At 42.0% G+C, this 16093-nt stretch overlaps 1 pseudogene across 1 annotated transcript in view; it reads right to left on the bottom strand.

Moving 5' to 3' along the window:
- The window catches only part of LOC311140177 (outer dynein arm-docking complex subunit 2-like), a 99717-nt pseudogene that overhangs the window by 18063 nt on the left and 65561 nt on the right, over positions 1-16093 (bottom strand). Inside the window, exons 19-22 of the transcript in view lie at positions 7878-8062; positions 5209-5368; positions 2202-2355; positions 152-487 (exon numbers count right to left, since the gene is read on the bottom strand). The product of the transcript in view is annotated as an outer dynein arm-docking complex subunit 2-like (transcript). The remainder of the gene's footprint in view (positions 1-151; positions 488-2201; positions 2356-5208; positions 5369-7877; positions 8063-16093) is intronic.

Here is a 16093-nt window from a genome sequence, read left to right as displayed (position 1 = left end):
TCACAACGAACGGGCCAGATGGGGCTGAGGGCCGGGAATTAAAACAAAATGTGCAGATGGGGACAGAAAGAGAAAAAAGAGAAGAGAAGAGAGAAGCAGCAGGCAGCTAAATCTTGAGGAAAGAATGTGAGAAAGAATGTAGGACTCTTACCAGCTCGATAAACAAAGTTTGCCTCGGTTTCTGAGGACGACGGGGAGAGGAGATCGTCGTCGTACTCGTTGGAGCTGAAGGATCCCGAGTGGTTCCTCTTCCTGGCATCCATGACGGCGTTGGCTACCATCACGTGTCGCAGCGAATCGTTGAGGTACCGGTGGAGCAAGCTACTCTTGTACTTGGGAGGCGGAGTCACATAGTCCTCGGCCAATGAGGCAGCGGCCCGGAGCCCCACCCCCATCATGGCGGCGCCCTCTTTCTTGATGACGCTCTGGTACATGGGCTTGCTAAACTCACCGCCACTCGTCTGCGTCCGCTGAGTGTTGTCCCCGTCTACAACACCATGGGGTGCCACCAGGGAGAAAACAGACAAAGTAGAGAGAGAAAGAAAGAAAAATCTGACATTTAGTTCCTCTGTCTGTATGCCCTCCAGTTGGCAGGGCTTCACCCAACTACAGTGAAGGAAGACCTCAGCTATCAGCTTAAGACCAAGGCATTACCAAACCATAATGGATGGTAGCCCATTTCCTCTCTATAAAAAGCACATTGCTGTTATTCTTTGCAGAAATAAATCCTTTCCAGGGAGCTCTTTGCGGCTGAGATTGAATTAAAATATTGTCCCCACCTGATGAAAGAAAATACAAAAGATAGAACACGGTGCTGAAAAACAGATACCCTGTCTGGACGAGGGAAATCAAGAGAGCTCCACTCTAGATGATGTCAGTGCTAAGACTGTAATTGGGTAATTTCGGCAGGTCTGAGTTTTGATTCAGTCTGGGCCAAATTATAATTATAGCTTCTACATATCAGAACCACATGGACATATTTGCTTTCCTTCTCCCTGCTTTCTGAGGTAGATATTTGAGACGTATATTCGAGGCGTACGTTGCACATCCGAGAGTGAGTTTGAAATCCTCAGCCGACATGTAAAACAAGCTAGCCAAAGGTTCCTTTTTTAAGCCTTTGACATTTCTCTTTCATGCCCTTCCTCAAGTCGGACATAAACCTGAGCTACATGTGACCTTTAACCTCCCTCTGTCTGACCCCTGACCTCTTCCTGTTGAGGCATTGGCACGGCAACCCCGCTGACACTGAGGTGAAATATCTAACAGCGAGACCTTGAAAGTTAGACTGAATAGTTACAGGGTCATTGGGATTATGGTCTCATCAGTCACATAACTAACTCTCTATCAGATCACAGTGTGTATCTCTCCTCCTCAACAAACCTATTAGGGCTTAAGAGACTGAGTGACACCACAGTACAGTGCATGGGTGTTTCTCTGTATCAAAAAGAGCTGAGAGAGAGAGAGAGAGAGAGAGAGAGAGAGAGAGAGAGAGAGAGAGAGAGAGAGAGAGAGAGAGAGAGAGAGAGAGAGAGAGAGAGAGAGAGAGAGAGAGAGAGAGAGAGAGAGAGAGAGAGAGAGAGAGAGAGAGAGAGAGAAAGAAAGAAATACACAGCTGACAGAGCCTCTTATTCCAATTGCAGGCTGGGATCTGAAGGGGAAGCTAGTCCTCAGCCCTAGGGTGTCTTAATGACAGCGTGTCACAGCCTCTGAGCCTCAGCTTCTGTCTACCAGGACACACAGTTTGCATCCCACATAGAACCCTATTCCCTATATAGTGCACTACTTTTGACCAGAGCCCATAGGGTTCTTGTCAAAAGTAGTGCACTATATAGGGAGTAGGGTGCCATTTAGGACACAACCACAGACAGGCCATTTATAACACCAGCACATGGCCCTGCATAACTGGATCCTTACTTTGGAGCTGGAGCGGTCGGATACGAGGCATATGGGAGGAGGAAGATGGTTGTATTTGGCTGACCTCATTTTCTGAGATAGAGATATGATATGAAGAATTCGATGAAGGATGTTATGAGGTGTTATGAGCTGATACTTTGGCAGTGAGGGGTGGTTACCTTCTGAAATATGTGATGTATGAGGTGTAATGTGATAGGTTGGCCCTGGCAGTGAGGGTTATCTTTATGAGATAGACATATGGTGTTATAATATGATAGGTTGGCAGTGAGGGGAGGGTTAGGACTTACCTTCTGAGCAGGTGTCATCGCTGCTGACACTCAGTCTCTCTGCATTGCCTTGGACGTATTTGTTGTAGAGTTTGATGCGCAGGGCCCAGCTCAGGTCTGGCTGTCTCACTGTGTTCTTCAGCCTCCGTCTGGCGTTGGCAAACCAATTAGAGACCTGAGAGATGGAGGGAGAGGGAGGGAGAGAGAGAGAAAGTAAGAAAGACAGAGTGATAGGGAGAGAGAAACATATAAAGTGAGAAAAAGACAGAGTGAGATAGGGAGAGAGGAGAAAGAGAGACAGAAGATAAAAAATAGAGATAGAGACAGAGAAAGAGAGACCGAGACGGCAGAGAAACAAAGACAGAGAGCAAAGTACGAGGATAGTCAGAGAGAAAAGAAAAGGGAGAGAAATAGGAAGAAAAATAGAAATCACTATTATTGTTTGGATTCAAAACACCCCCACATCCATGACATAACACAGACTATCCTTTAGGGAAATGTCTGCTGTGCCTCCCTCCCTCCGGCCTGCCTTACCCTGGGCATGAGAGAGACGGAGAGAGAGTCAGGTTGCAGTACGGCGGACCCTAATACCCATAATACCGCTGAACCAGTCTCTGAGACATCCCAGACACACTGGGGAAACGGGTCGGAGCAGTGCATTCATTTAGTCTAGTCATCTTTAGTCCTCTAGTCTATATCAAAGGCTTTCAAAATGCCATTCACAAACATTTAACACCTCCAAATGCTTGACAGGACCAGCGAATGTAACGTTTCATTAATTTATTTCCAACCCAATGTACCCAGTCCTATGTGCTTATTCTGGATTCCGCCGCTCTCCTTCTAATAATGTATTTTTTTCAAGCACTGTCTTCTTTAATGCAATAAAATGATACCCAACCCTGCCTTCTCCATTTCACAAGAACCAGATACCATAAGATGTTACTCTAGAATAACTGTTCATGCTCAATAGACTTCAAGCAACTTATGAAAGGGTTGGACTGGCCATATGTTAGAGTACTTATTTTCGGATCTTTCCTGTGTTTCAGTATCATGTTTCTCATTAACGAAGAGAGTCCCACGTCCCTTTGTTTCTGGCTGAGGGCATGTCACACCAGGGGCCTTAGCTGAGGCGTCTACATGTGGCTTGGAGAAGGCTGACAGAGACTGAGAGAGCGCTGAGAGAGCACAGAGAGGTCTGAGGCAATTTGCTAATGAGCCTGTAGGACAATATGTTATTAAGACTGAGACTGCGAGAGGATGGATGGGTGGCACGGCTGGCCTACACCCAAAATAGCACCCTATTCCCTATATAGTGCACTACTCTTAACCAGGGCTCATAGAGCTCTGGTCAAAAGTAGTGCACTATGTAGGGAATAGGATGCCATTTGGGACGCAGCCCTGGTCACAACGACGGGTTACCACCACAGACATCGAACCCAGTGCTATGACATTACACAGTATTATGACACCACATGGTTCATCACCTTGTTCCTTGTTTCTACCCTGTTGCATAGAGACAGACAGACAGACAGACAGACAGACAGACAGACAGACAGACAGACAGACAGACAGACAGACAGACAGACAGACAGACAGACAGACAGACAGACAGACAGGTCACAGACAGAGTGAACATAACATGACCTTGCACCCCGTATGGGGTGTGTGGGAGTGTGGGGGTGTGGGCCTGTGTGTGTGTGTTCCATATAAAGCATTATTCTGTGATGTGCCCACACTCCCCAAAACAAACAGCTTCATTAGGACCCAAATTAAAAACAGATTAGACGACAGATGCAGGGAAGGGGAAATAGCCATGACAGCCTTCGATCTCTCCCTCCCCTATCTCTCGCTCTCTTTTCTCTCTCTCTCTCTCTCTCTCTCTCTCTCTCTCTCTCTCTCTCTATCGCTCTCCCATATTTATGAACTTGTGTTGTGTGGAGATGATACAGCAACATACAGATGTAGGATCTTAATTTTATCACTCTTTCGTTGCTGAGGAAATGCACATTTGTAGTGTATTCAAGGTTTAAAAAGGCTTCTAAAGTTTGTAATTTTACTTTAAATTGTCAGACTTGATTTGCCCTAACGAAAACTGCATCAACCCCTACAAATAATGTCCATTAATTATAATCCACATAATAATTCGCATTTCCTGTGGCTGTAGGATTATTTTCCCGCTGTAGCAAACTGGCTCAAATTAAGATCCTAGGTTTGTACAAGCCCCACCTGTCAGACAGAACATAACATAGGGAGGAGCTCAGTTGTAGCCTTCTGTTGCTGCTCTCTCTATCTCACACTCTGGCTCTGTCTCTTTCTCTCTTTCTCTCTTTCTCTCTTTCTCTCTCTCTCTTTCTCTCTCTCTGTCTCTCTCTTTCTCACACACTCTCTTTCTGTCTCTATCTCACGCTCACTCTCTATCTCACACTCTCTCTCTCTCTCTCTCTCTCTCTCTCTCTCTCTCTCTCTCTCTCTCTCTCTCTTTCTCCCTCCCCCTTCTCTCTCCCTCTCTCTCTCTGGAATTTGTCACTTTATAATAATAATAATAATAATAATATGCTATTTATGATGGAAACACAGTAATCTAGAGGAACACTATGCTCTATGACTCACAACACCAAACGTCACCTAAGTATAAGCTGCCTATTTACAAAGACAAGTAGCCTATAAAAAGGCTATATTTTCAAACAAGTATAAACAAGCTATAACAAGAGATAAGAACAAGGTCAATATTTTCCATAATGAAAACCATAATGTTAAATAGAGATGGAGTATTCATAGAGACAATCGGAATGCCATGATTTTAATATTGACCGTTTCTGTGAAAAATTTAAATGTAGGCTACACTAGAATGAATTGTAAGTAGGCCTTTTCACTATGATAATTCTTGCTAATTATTTATCTATATACTGTTTGTATTTTCATTTCATTTCAATACAATATCAGATTAACAACAATCAAATTACATTGTGGTTAAAATGTTTGAACTGTCCTGAAATCCTGAAATATTTAAAAGAAGAGAAAATCCCACCTGGACCAAGGTCATTTGAGAGCCAAGGGCTAGCAGAATTTTTTCGGTCTTAGTGGGGTATGGGTTGTCCCTGTGTTTGTAGAGCCACTGCTTCAGGGGCCGTGCCATGTCCTGAAGGGCCTGACGCTTGTGTCGCACCTTCCCGCTGCTCTGACGGCCCCTGCATGATGGAGAGAGAGCAACAAGTGCGTCAGTCACTGCTCTAGAGAAAATAGGCCTAAGAATTGAATTGAGGCCCTTGTCAATAAACATTTTCGTTATGAAACAAATATATTTAGAAATATATATATATATATATATATATATATATATATATATATATATATATATATATATATATTATTGATGTTTAATTTATGGGGAATAGTGGCACGTACTTTTCTGATTTTGTTTTCATGACGTAGTTGTCAAGATCGCAGACTGTAGACCTATAAGAAATTGAATTTAGAGAAAATATTAAAACATTGCTGTGAATAAAAAAACGTGTAACATGAGGAAATTCTTTCTGCTCTTTCACTTATTTTCCCTTTGTACAAGTTGTTGACCAAGACTTGATCAGTGACGCACAACTTTTACACTCAAGAGAAGACTAATTCGATAATATTGTAACGACCCTGGGTTTATAATCGCGGATATTGATTACATTTAGCCTAGGGTTTAATTCATTGTGCATACATTAATTATACTTGAGGTAGGCTATATTAGTTCTAATATAGGCCAAAATACTATTTGGTTAATCAATTAAAGATAGCCTATCATTAAAACGTATTTGAAAAACAACGATAAAGGAATAGGCTATCATTACAAACATATCAATTTCGTATAATTAGACCTACATCTTAATGCATTTTGGGTGGGGAAAAAAACTTTGGGGAAAACAAACACACACAAAAACAAGTGACATGATCTTAGATTGAATTCGTGCCTGAGTGGTACTTTATCCCTAATATAGAGAGAGAATATTGTTGTTTATTTGCACATGACGTAAAGTGGATGTTCCGTTCATGTTGTAGCCTACCTTGAAGAAGAATGGCTATCCAGAGTCATAACACGTAAAATGACCGTTGGAGAGTGTGTCATTTTCTCACCAAAGTGTGCTATAATTAAACTGGAGCAGAGAAGCGTTTTATTGGTTGCTTGTTTTCTTTGCTGTGCTTCTCTTCCCGCAAAGCACGAAAACGTCGCAATGAAACAAATAATAACATTCCATTTCACACCCATGGTAGCAGCTAGACGTGTCTCAAGTAGGGCTAAGTTTTATGGTCGTTGCGTGGTGCTGTCTGTGTAAGTGCTATCTTTCAACCAAGTGTAAAATAGGCTATTTCCAAATCGAGCAATAGCCTAGGTATTTTGGTAACGAAACATTCTCAGACTGATAATCAAAGGGACCCCAAATGGGAGCAATTTGTTCTTGATACTTCTAATGTGCTGCCTATGATTTTTAAACCTGTAGATGTCACTATGACCCTGCGATATTCCCTGCTTTATCTTCTGTCTCCGAAGCTCCACTGCAGATGTAACATATTTTCTACTAACTTCAAGTCTGCCTGAAATTCATGTTCTACAAATATTTAAATAACAGTTTACTCCCCTGTGCTGAATTTTGGCGACACACACCTCCTATTAATATTAATATTTTTAAATAGTAATGATATTCGGCCGGAAGCGGCACCTCACCGCCATTGTGTTATCTATCCCTCCGTCTCTCAGAGGTAGTTCAATAACTCCGGCGCTGACGGAGAACGTCGGTGTGTAGGATGTTTGCTTAAATTGACTCCTGTTTCACGCAGCATCACGTTTGATTCGATGCTGGTGCCCATCCAAGCATATAAGGGACTACTGTACATGTCTGTAAATAAATTACGTCTTGAGTGTAAACAGCCCACGGGTCAATCAGAGGAATTTTGACTCTCTGAGTTCCGATTATACGAAAAATAACGCATGACATGAATCCTTTTTTACTCTCGCTCTCTCTCTAAAGAAATTGCCATGCTTGACTACACCACACATAGAGTTGAAAGGCACATGTATATATTGGAAACAGACGAAGATGTGTTTTATACACGCTACTGAAAACAGATTGCCTAGATATTAATATATGTAGATTATCTGTGAATATCAACACTAAAATGCAAACCAGGTTGTAATAGTAAATATTAACTATCTGCAATTTCCTTAAAACAATAAGATTATATTGCACTGATGGAATGTTGCACTTCTAATGTTGTTAATATTTTGGCTACATGATGTGAAATGATATTGTAATATTTTGCTAAGATTTGCTATGATTTCACTTTAGATAACCTTTTGTCTGTATTTATAATTGAGATGACTGTTTAGAACATATCCAAAACCATTATTAGATGGCGTTGTTTTCGAAAAGCTTACCTATTGCATTATAAATGCGTAATTACACATCAATCACACTTGGTTACCTGGGGTCACCATCATTTAAAAAAACTAATCTGCACAATTTCAATTTGCAGCATCGACTTCTTACACCTTTCACACAGTGTGTATCACTCCTTATTCAGTTGCGCCACCAGAAAGGTTCCCTTACCCAAACATGACTTTACAATGCAAACCGAAGTGCAATAATTAAAAATCTAAACACTGTTGCAAGTTTGGTTGTCTGCTTTGTTTATGAGAAGTTTGAATGAGTGACATACCTCCTGTGTCTGATGCCGTTGTTGTCTTTAATAACTTGATGATTGCTTGATAGAAGGTCTGGATGAAGGTCCGGATGCTGTCCATCTATTACCTCTAAATAATTTATGCTGCTCCTCTCGACCTCCTTCGTCTTCTCATCGAAGAGGACCTGGTTACTCAATTTGTTAAACACAATAGTATTCATCTTTGGTTCGGTATTCCTCCGTTATCTCTGCTTCGTAAAATTATATTTCTCAAATATTGTTGCACTTCACTTCTTATTGAAGCTGCTGTCCCAGTGTCCCGGTGAGTCCCCTGTGAAGCAAGTGGAATATGGGGATTCAAAAGTCATGCAGCTGGGGTTATCAGATTCAGATTGGCATAATTTACTAAAGTTGGGTTTCTGATTTTGAATCTATGGATAATATGATGATGCGCAAAAATCAAGGTGCATTGTATTTTATCCTAATTCATGGTAGATCAATTTAAACCACAAAGACAGAAGTGTTCTTGACTATACTCAAAGACCATCCATCTCAATAAAACACATCCCAGTCTGCAGTGCGGTGCCATGCATCCATTACGCATTCCTGTGAGCGATATTTTCATTTTACTCATTAAACTATATTCACTAGGCTGCTAAAATGACTAAAATGTCAACACAACCTCACCATACATACAGAGAATCTCAATACATTGAGAAAAAAATACTGTCCATCAGATTAGCTAAATGGGTCCACAGCCGCACGGGCTCATTAGTGCAGAATTTAATTCCATCGCCTTTATTTCCCTGATTTTAGAGACACAATGCATTCCACACCACCGCATGTTGCCTTGAAATCTCTCTCTATCGTCGACAGAAATTTCAGAGGTGCAAATAGTTCAGCTATAAATTTGAGATTTTTTTCTGTTTGATTTAAAACCTTCGAGGTTTATGATTTACAGTTATAGTAGCCTACTATCATACCGCTAAATATTTCTGGTTTAACATGAGCATGACTCCAATCACCGGAGGGATATACCGTGCCATCACCATGGAGCAATGTTGCCAGATGTATCCCATTTAAAGTTGAGGCAGACGTTTTTCCATTGTAGTCACACATAAGAAACCCTATCAAACGGTGTCTCGTTCTTAGTTACCTGTACGGTAGCCTGCCTGCGTCTCTGTGTAGTGTGTAGTAATCCTGCTTCCAGTTGTCCATTCCCTGCTCACATGTTCCCGTTCTAAGTTCCTGAGCTGAAACCACACGAACCGCGGTCGCCTCTCTGCTTTATTCAGTGGCCTCCGATTCTCAGCCCGGGAATCTGAATATGTCACCCTTCTCATGTTTCCTAGCACAGAGCCCCAGCATGCGAACATAAAGTTAATGCTCTATGCCTGTTCCGCGGCTCGCATAGCCTTAAGGCATCGGGGATACAGCGCTGCTAGTTCGCGTGTATACTTTTTCCATCGATCTATTATTGCACTCGATATCAAATTTCTATGCAATAATGTATATATCAGTGATATTTTTGTTTCATTCTATTGTACGCACATTTTCTTGAGAAGGTAGCAGGGGTAGTCTGACGTGATGCAACACATTCTCACCGAATAACGGTCCTCTGCTCGGTCAACTGCATCTGTGCAGGTGCTCATGAGTGTCAGTGATAGAATGCAGTCAATTGGAGCGTGTAAAATGTGAGGTTATTTACAATCATGGCCTTGAAATGTAATTGTTATTCCAGACATCGGTTCATATTGAGCATTTTCCATTTTATGCACAATCCGCCAGAGTGCTTATGTTTTGAGTATAGCCTATCAAAGGCTAACGTTTAAAGGTAGTTTAAACGTTTTTGTCCTTTTAAGAAATACAACTAACATACTCCTTGGTTTTTACAAGGTCATCAATGCAGCCCTGCTGAAGGAAAACAGATACATTAATTGAAATAGCATATCTAGAGTTCTCTGTTTGGCCTAATTTGCGGTGGCTTTCAGGAAAAATGTTGTGCTTTTATAGATAGCCTAGCCTACCACTGATTACCACTGATGAACCCTTTCATTTACTGTAATTGCAGAAGTTTTTTAAAGGGGCAATCTGGGATTGGTACATCAATTTTTTGACTTTTAAACCAGGTGACCGTTTTGTTGATGTTTGAATCCCAGATTGCTCCTTTAGGGCCTTTCTGCCTGAATCAGAAATGCTGTGCTCTTGAGCTGTTGCCTTTTCGGGTTTATCCAAGGTAGTGATTCTCTGTATGTGACTAAGCAGCAGACCTATATAGATGTTTAGAGATCCATGTAATTATTGTTTATTTATGATTATTTTCATTTAATGGGGGGAAGAACTTTTGCAAACAGGCTATGAATGAGTCTGTCATGTAATAACTGTAATTAAGGTTTTAGTCTGTTTATTTTCTCAATAAGATTGCTATGTGTGATATCTAACTTGGCCGCCTATATGCACCTTCTGAAAGTAACTCACTTTACCTGCTCCTGATATGATCTATGACCTTTAGGGTCACCATATCCCCCCTGAGATTAACGTGTGTAGTGGCTCCTCCTTTCAACAGCGTATCTAAATCTAACATGCGGTGCCTTTTATAATAATATGCCATTTAGCAGACGCTTTTGTCCAAAGCGACTTACAGTCATGTGCGCATACATTTTTATGTATGGGTGGTCCCGGGGATCGAACCCACTACCCTGGCGTTATAAGCGCCATGCTCTACCAATTGAGCTACAGAGGACCACGAGGAAATACATATCACTTCTTAAATGTAAAATCTCGATTCCAAAAGGCTTTAAATATAATATCAGATGTCCAATACCTTAAAAACACAAAAATATGCATTTTGAAAACTTTTTTTTTAGTGGATGTAATTATTTTTGCCATGTCCCTGTGTGTTATTCATCAACTTCTACAATAAATATTAGCCATAAAATAATAACACATTAAAATTATTTCTTCATAATTTTATAGTCCTAGTTAAAATCTCTATTTTTTCATGATTATTGTATTTATTATTATTCTATTTAAAGTTGTCTGTGAAAAGAGCCCCTTCCCACAATGACATCTCTTTCAGGAAGTGTCATCATTTCTTTGGTGCAAAGCTAAATAAATATAAACACTAGGTTTGATCTATTTTCCATGTTTTCTGATGTTAGTCTGTTTGTCTCACTCATACATTTCCACCCTGTTAGGCTACATTCTAGAGAACATTTATCAAATTTCAAAATGTAAAAAAAAAATCATATAGAGGTCAAAATCCTCATCAAGTATTTACCATTATGCTATCTTAATCTCAATCACACAGAGAGCTATAGCTAATTTAGGCTCCAATTTCCACCCTGTTAGGTTCAACTCTGTTAGTTAGGATTCTGCAATAGCTGTATGGGATTATGCACCTAAAATGGATTTACAGCGCATTCGGAAGGTAGTTCATACGGGCCCTGTGTAGCTCAGTTGGTAGAGCATGGCGCTTGCAACGCCAGGGTTGTGGGTTCGTTTCCCACGGGGGGCCAGTATGAAAAAATTTGTGCACTCACTAACTGTAAGTTGCTCTGGATAAGAGCGTCTGCTAAAATGTATTCAGGCCACTTGACTTTTTCCACATTTTTGTTACGCTACAGCCTTATTCTAAAACGGATAAAGTAAAAATCCTCATCAATCTACACACAATACCCCCTAATGACAAAGCAAAAACAGGTTTTTAGAAATGTGCGCAAATTTATTAAAAATAAAAAACAGAAATACGTTATTTACATAAGTATTCAGACCCTTTCCTATGAGACTCGAAATTGAGCTCAGGTGCATCCTGTTTCCATTGATCATCCTTGAGATGTATCTACAACTTGATTGGAGTCCACCTGTGGTAAATTAAATTGATTGGACATGATTTGGAAAGGCACACACCTGTCTATATAAGGTCTCACAGTTGACAGTGGATGTCAGAGCAAAAACCAAGCCATGAGGTCAAAGGAATTGTCCATAGTGCTCAGAGACAGGATTTTGTCGAGGCACAGATCTGGGGAAGGGTAACAAAAAATGTCTGCAGCATTGAAGGTCCCCAAGAACACAGTGGCCTCCATCATTCTTAAATGGAAGGAGTTTGGAACCACCAAGACTCTTCCTAGAGCTGGCCGCCCAGTCAAACTGAGCAATCGGGATACATTTACATTTTAGTCATTTAGCAGACGCTCTTATCCAGAGCGACTTACAGTTAGTGAGTGCATACATTATATATTTTTTTATTTTGCATACTGGCCCCCCGTGGGAATCGAACCCACAACACTGGCGTTGCAAACGCCATGCTCTACCAACTGAGCTACATCCCTGCCGGCCATTCCCTCCCCTACCCTGGACGACGCTGGGCCAATTGTGCGCCGCCCGGTCACGGCCAGCTACGACAGAGCCTGGATTTGAACCAGGATCTAGTGGCACAGCTAGCACTGCAATGCAGTGCCTTAGACCACTGCACCACTCGGGAGAACATAGTAGGGCCTTGGTCAGGGAGGTGACCAAGAGCCCGATGGTCACTCTGACAGAGCTCCAGAGTTCCTCTGTGGAGATGGGAGAACCTTCCAGAAGAACAACCATCTCTGCAGCATTCCACTAATCAGGCCCTTATGGTAGAGTGGCCAGATGGAAGCCACTCCTCAGTAAAAGGCACATGACAGCCCGCTTGGAGTTTGCCAAAAAGGCAGCTAAAGCTTGGCACACCTGTATTTGGGGAGTTTCTCCCATTCTTCTCTGCACTTCCTCTCAAGCTCTGTCAGGTTGGATGGGGAGCGTTGCTGCACAGCTATTTTCAGGTCTCTCCAGAGATGTTAGATCGGGTTCAAGTCTGGGCTCTGGCTGGGCCACTCAAGGACATTCAGAGTTTCCTCCAGACGTGACGCTTGGCATTCAGGTCAAAGAGTTCAATCTTTGTTTAATCAGACCAGAGAATATTGTTTCTCATGGTCTGAGAGTCTTTAGGTGCCTTTTGGCAAACTCCAAGCGGGATGTCATGTGCCTTTTACTGAGGAGTGGCTTCCATCTGGCCACTCTACCATAAAGGCCTGATTGGTGGAGTGCTGCAGAGATGGTTGTCCTTCTGGAAGGTTCTCCCATCTCAACAGAGGAACTCTAGAGCTCTGTCAGAGTGAACATCATGTTCTTGGTCACCTCCCTGACCAAGGCCCTTCTACCCCGATTGCTCAGTTTGGCCGGGCGGCCAGCTCTAGGAAGTCTTGGTGGTTCCAAACTCCTTCCATTTAAGAATGATGGAGGCCACTGTGTTCTTGGGGACCTTCAATGCTGCAGACATTTTTTGGTACCCTTCCCCAGATCTCTGCCTTGACACAATCCTGTCTCTGAGCTCTACAGACAATTCCTTTGACCTCATGGCTTGGTTTTTGCTCTGACATGCACTGTCAACTGTGTGACCTTTGATAGACTGGTGTGTGCCCTTCCAAATCATGTCCAATCATTTGAATCTATTACAGGTGGACTCCAATCAAGTTGTAGAAACATCTCAAGGATGATCAATAGAAACAGGATGCACCTGAGCTCAATTTCGAGTCTCATAGCAGGTAGTTTTGGGGGCGGCAGGTAGCTTAGTGGTTAAGAGCATTGTGCCAGTAACCGAAAGGTTGCTGGTTCTAATCCCCAAGCCGACTAGGTGAAAAATCTGTCGATGTGCCCTTGAGCAAGGCACTTAACCCTAATTGCTCATGTAAGTCGCTCTGGATAAGAGCGTCTGCTAAATGACTAAAATGTAATTGCAAAGGGTCTGAACACTTACATAAATAAGGTATTTCAGTTTTTTATGTTCAAAAATTTCAAGAAACCTGTTTTCATTTAGTCATTAGCGGGTATTGTGTCTAGGTTGCTGAGGATTTTATTTTATTTTATCCATTTTAAAATAAGGCTGTAACGTAACAAAATGTGGAGAAAGTCAAGGGGTCAGAATACTTTCCGAAGGCACTGTATATATATTATTTCTCACATTTCTCCAAATGAATTCCAATGGTCCATCTATACGGTTGGAGCCTAACCTTTGCCATTACACTGTCTCACCTTCCTTAAAGCCAATGTCATGGAGACATTTGCATTATCTTGCGCAAAAAATGGACTCAGAAAATAAAAGTAAGTTGAGTTTAACTAAACCAAGGCCAAGGCAAGCAGATAAGGGAAGACAAAGGGGGTAGGTTGTTACACTTTAGTTGAAGGCCCTTTCTCTAGGGTGGGGGAGCTGTGTCTCGATTCTCCACCCTCCTCCTGAAGTCCCTGTGACAATCAGGATGTTCAAAAGGACACTCTGGGACTTGGTTCGTTGGAACAAAGGCCAGTGTTCCGTGGTCCTCTGATTGGCTTGTTGATCCATCAATCATCCCCTCAAATGAATGTGACTGGCTGTGGTTATGGCACGGCTGGGAACTGAGGAGTGTTTGCCATTAGGTTTTTATGTCTCTTGTGTTCAATACGTTTATGTTTTCCTCCCTGGTACAGAAGAGCTGAGCTTTAATGCCAACTGTTGCTCTTACAGCATGTCTACTTTAAGACACAATTAAGTGTTTATGCATTATAAATAAAACACCACTTAACTTACAGGACAGATAGAGTGTGAATCCCAAATGGCACCCTATTCACGATATAGTGCACTACCCTATGGGTTCTGATCAAAATTTGTGAACTATATAGGGAATATGGTGCCATTTGGGTCGCACACCGACAGATGCACAAGGCCTGGGAAGAGCTTGACAAATACACAATATTCACACTATTCCACTGAGAAACAGTGAAACAGGATGATATCTGTACCTTATTTGAGGGCGCTTATTGCAAATGTTAAAAACAAACATTTATTTCACGTCAGAAAATCACAAAATCAGCCTGACACCCTTATTGCTGGGGGATATAATCATGAAATTCATAATTCAGTGTGTATCAGGGCATTTGGTTAGAAAGGTAGCCATTAGTTGAAGTTACTATTACGTCAACACCTTATACCATTCAACTCTAAATTCCTTTTTAAACCCCAGTCTACAACCCTCTGGAAAACCCTAATCTGTCTGTCACGACTTCCGCCGAGGCTGCCTCCCCTCCTTGTTCACTAACCTCCACAATAAACAATCACCCACACAGACAAGGAAGCAGAGGGAACACTTATACAATGACTAATGAGGGAATAAGGACCAGGTGTGTGTGATTGAAGACAAGACAAATGGAGTGATGATAAATGGATCGGCAGTAGCTAGTAAGCCGGTGACGCCGAATGCCGAAACCTGCCCGAACAAGGAGAGGAGGCAGCCTCGGCGGAAGTCGTGACACTGTCCCTCATTTAAACAGACTTTTTCACACCCAAGACCCAATAACATGAGGAAGGGTAACACAGCTAGGCCTCCACTCTAAAACCCGCAGACAGATTTGTTAAAATCATTGCCCCTTTTATGTGGAAAATATTAACGTCTGATGGTTTGTGAAACAAGTACTTATTTTTGGATTGTTTAAAACGATTCAATCAGTGTTTTTTAAATGACTTTAAACATTTGGGACACTAATCAGAACATATACAGTGCATTCGGAAAGTATTCAGACCCCTTCCCTTTTTCCACATTTTGTTATGTTACAGCCTTATTAACAATTTTACTCATCAATCTACACACAATACCCCATCATGACAAAGTGACAAAAAAACAGAAATACCTTATTTACGTAAGTATTCAGACCCTTTGCCATGAGACTTGAAAATTGAGCTCAGGTGTACCCTGTTTCCATTGATCATCCTTGTGCTGTTTCTACAACTTGATTGGAGTCCACCTGTGATAAATTCAATTAATTGGACATGGATATGGAAAGGCACACACCTGTCTATATAAGGTCCAACAGTTGACATTGCATGTCAGAGCAAAACCCAAGCCATGAGGTCAAAGGAATTGTCCGTAGAGCTCAGAAACAGGATTGTGCCGAGGCACAGATCTGGGGACGGGTACCAAAACATTTCTGCAGCATTGAAGGTCCCCAAGAACACAATGGCCTCCATCATTCTTAAATGGCAGGAGTTTGGAACCACCAAGACTCTTCCTAGAGCTGGCCGCCTACCAAACTGAGCAATCAGGGGAGAAGGGCCTTGGGCAGGGAGGTGACCAAGGACCCGATGGTCACTCTGACAGCGCTCCAGAGTTCCTCTGTGGAGAAGGGAGAACCTTCCAGAAGGACAACCATCTCTGCAGCACTCCACCAATCAGGCCTTTATGGTAGAGTGGCCAGAC

The sequence above is a fragment of the Coregonus lavaretus genome (assembly GCF_964263955.1).
Source record: "Coregonus lavaretus genome assembly, chromosome: 2".
NCBI lineage: Eukaryota > Metazoa > Chordata > Actinopteri > Salmoniformes > Salmonidae > Coregonus > Coregonus lavaretus.
This window is presented reverse-complemented; position numbering and strand designations above follow the sequence as displayed.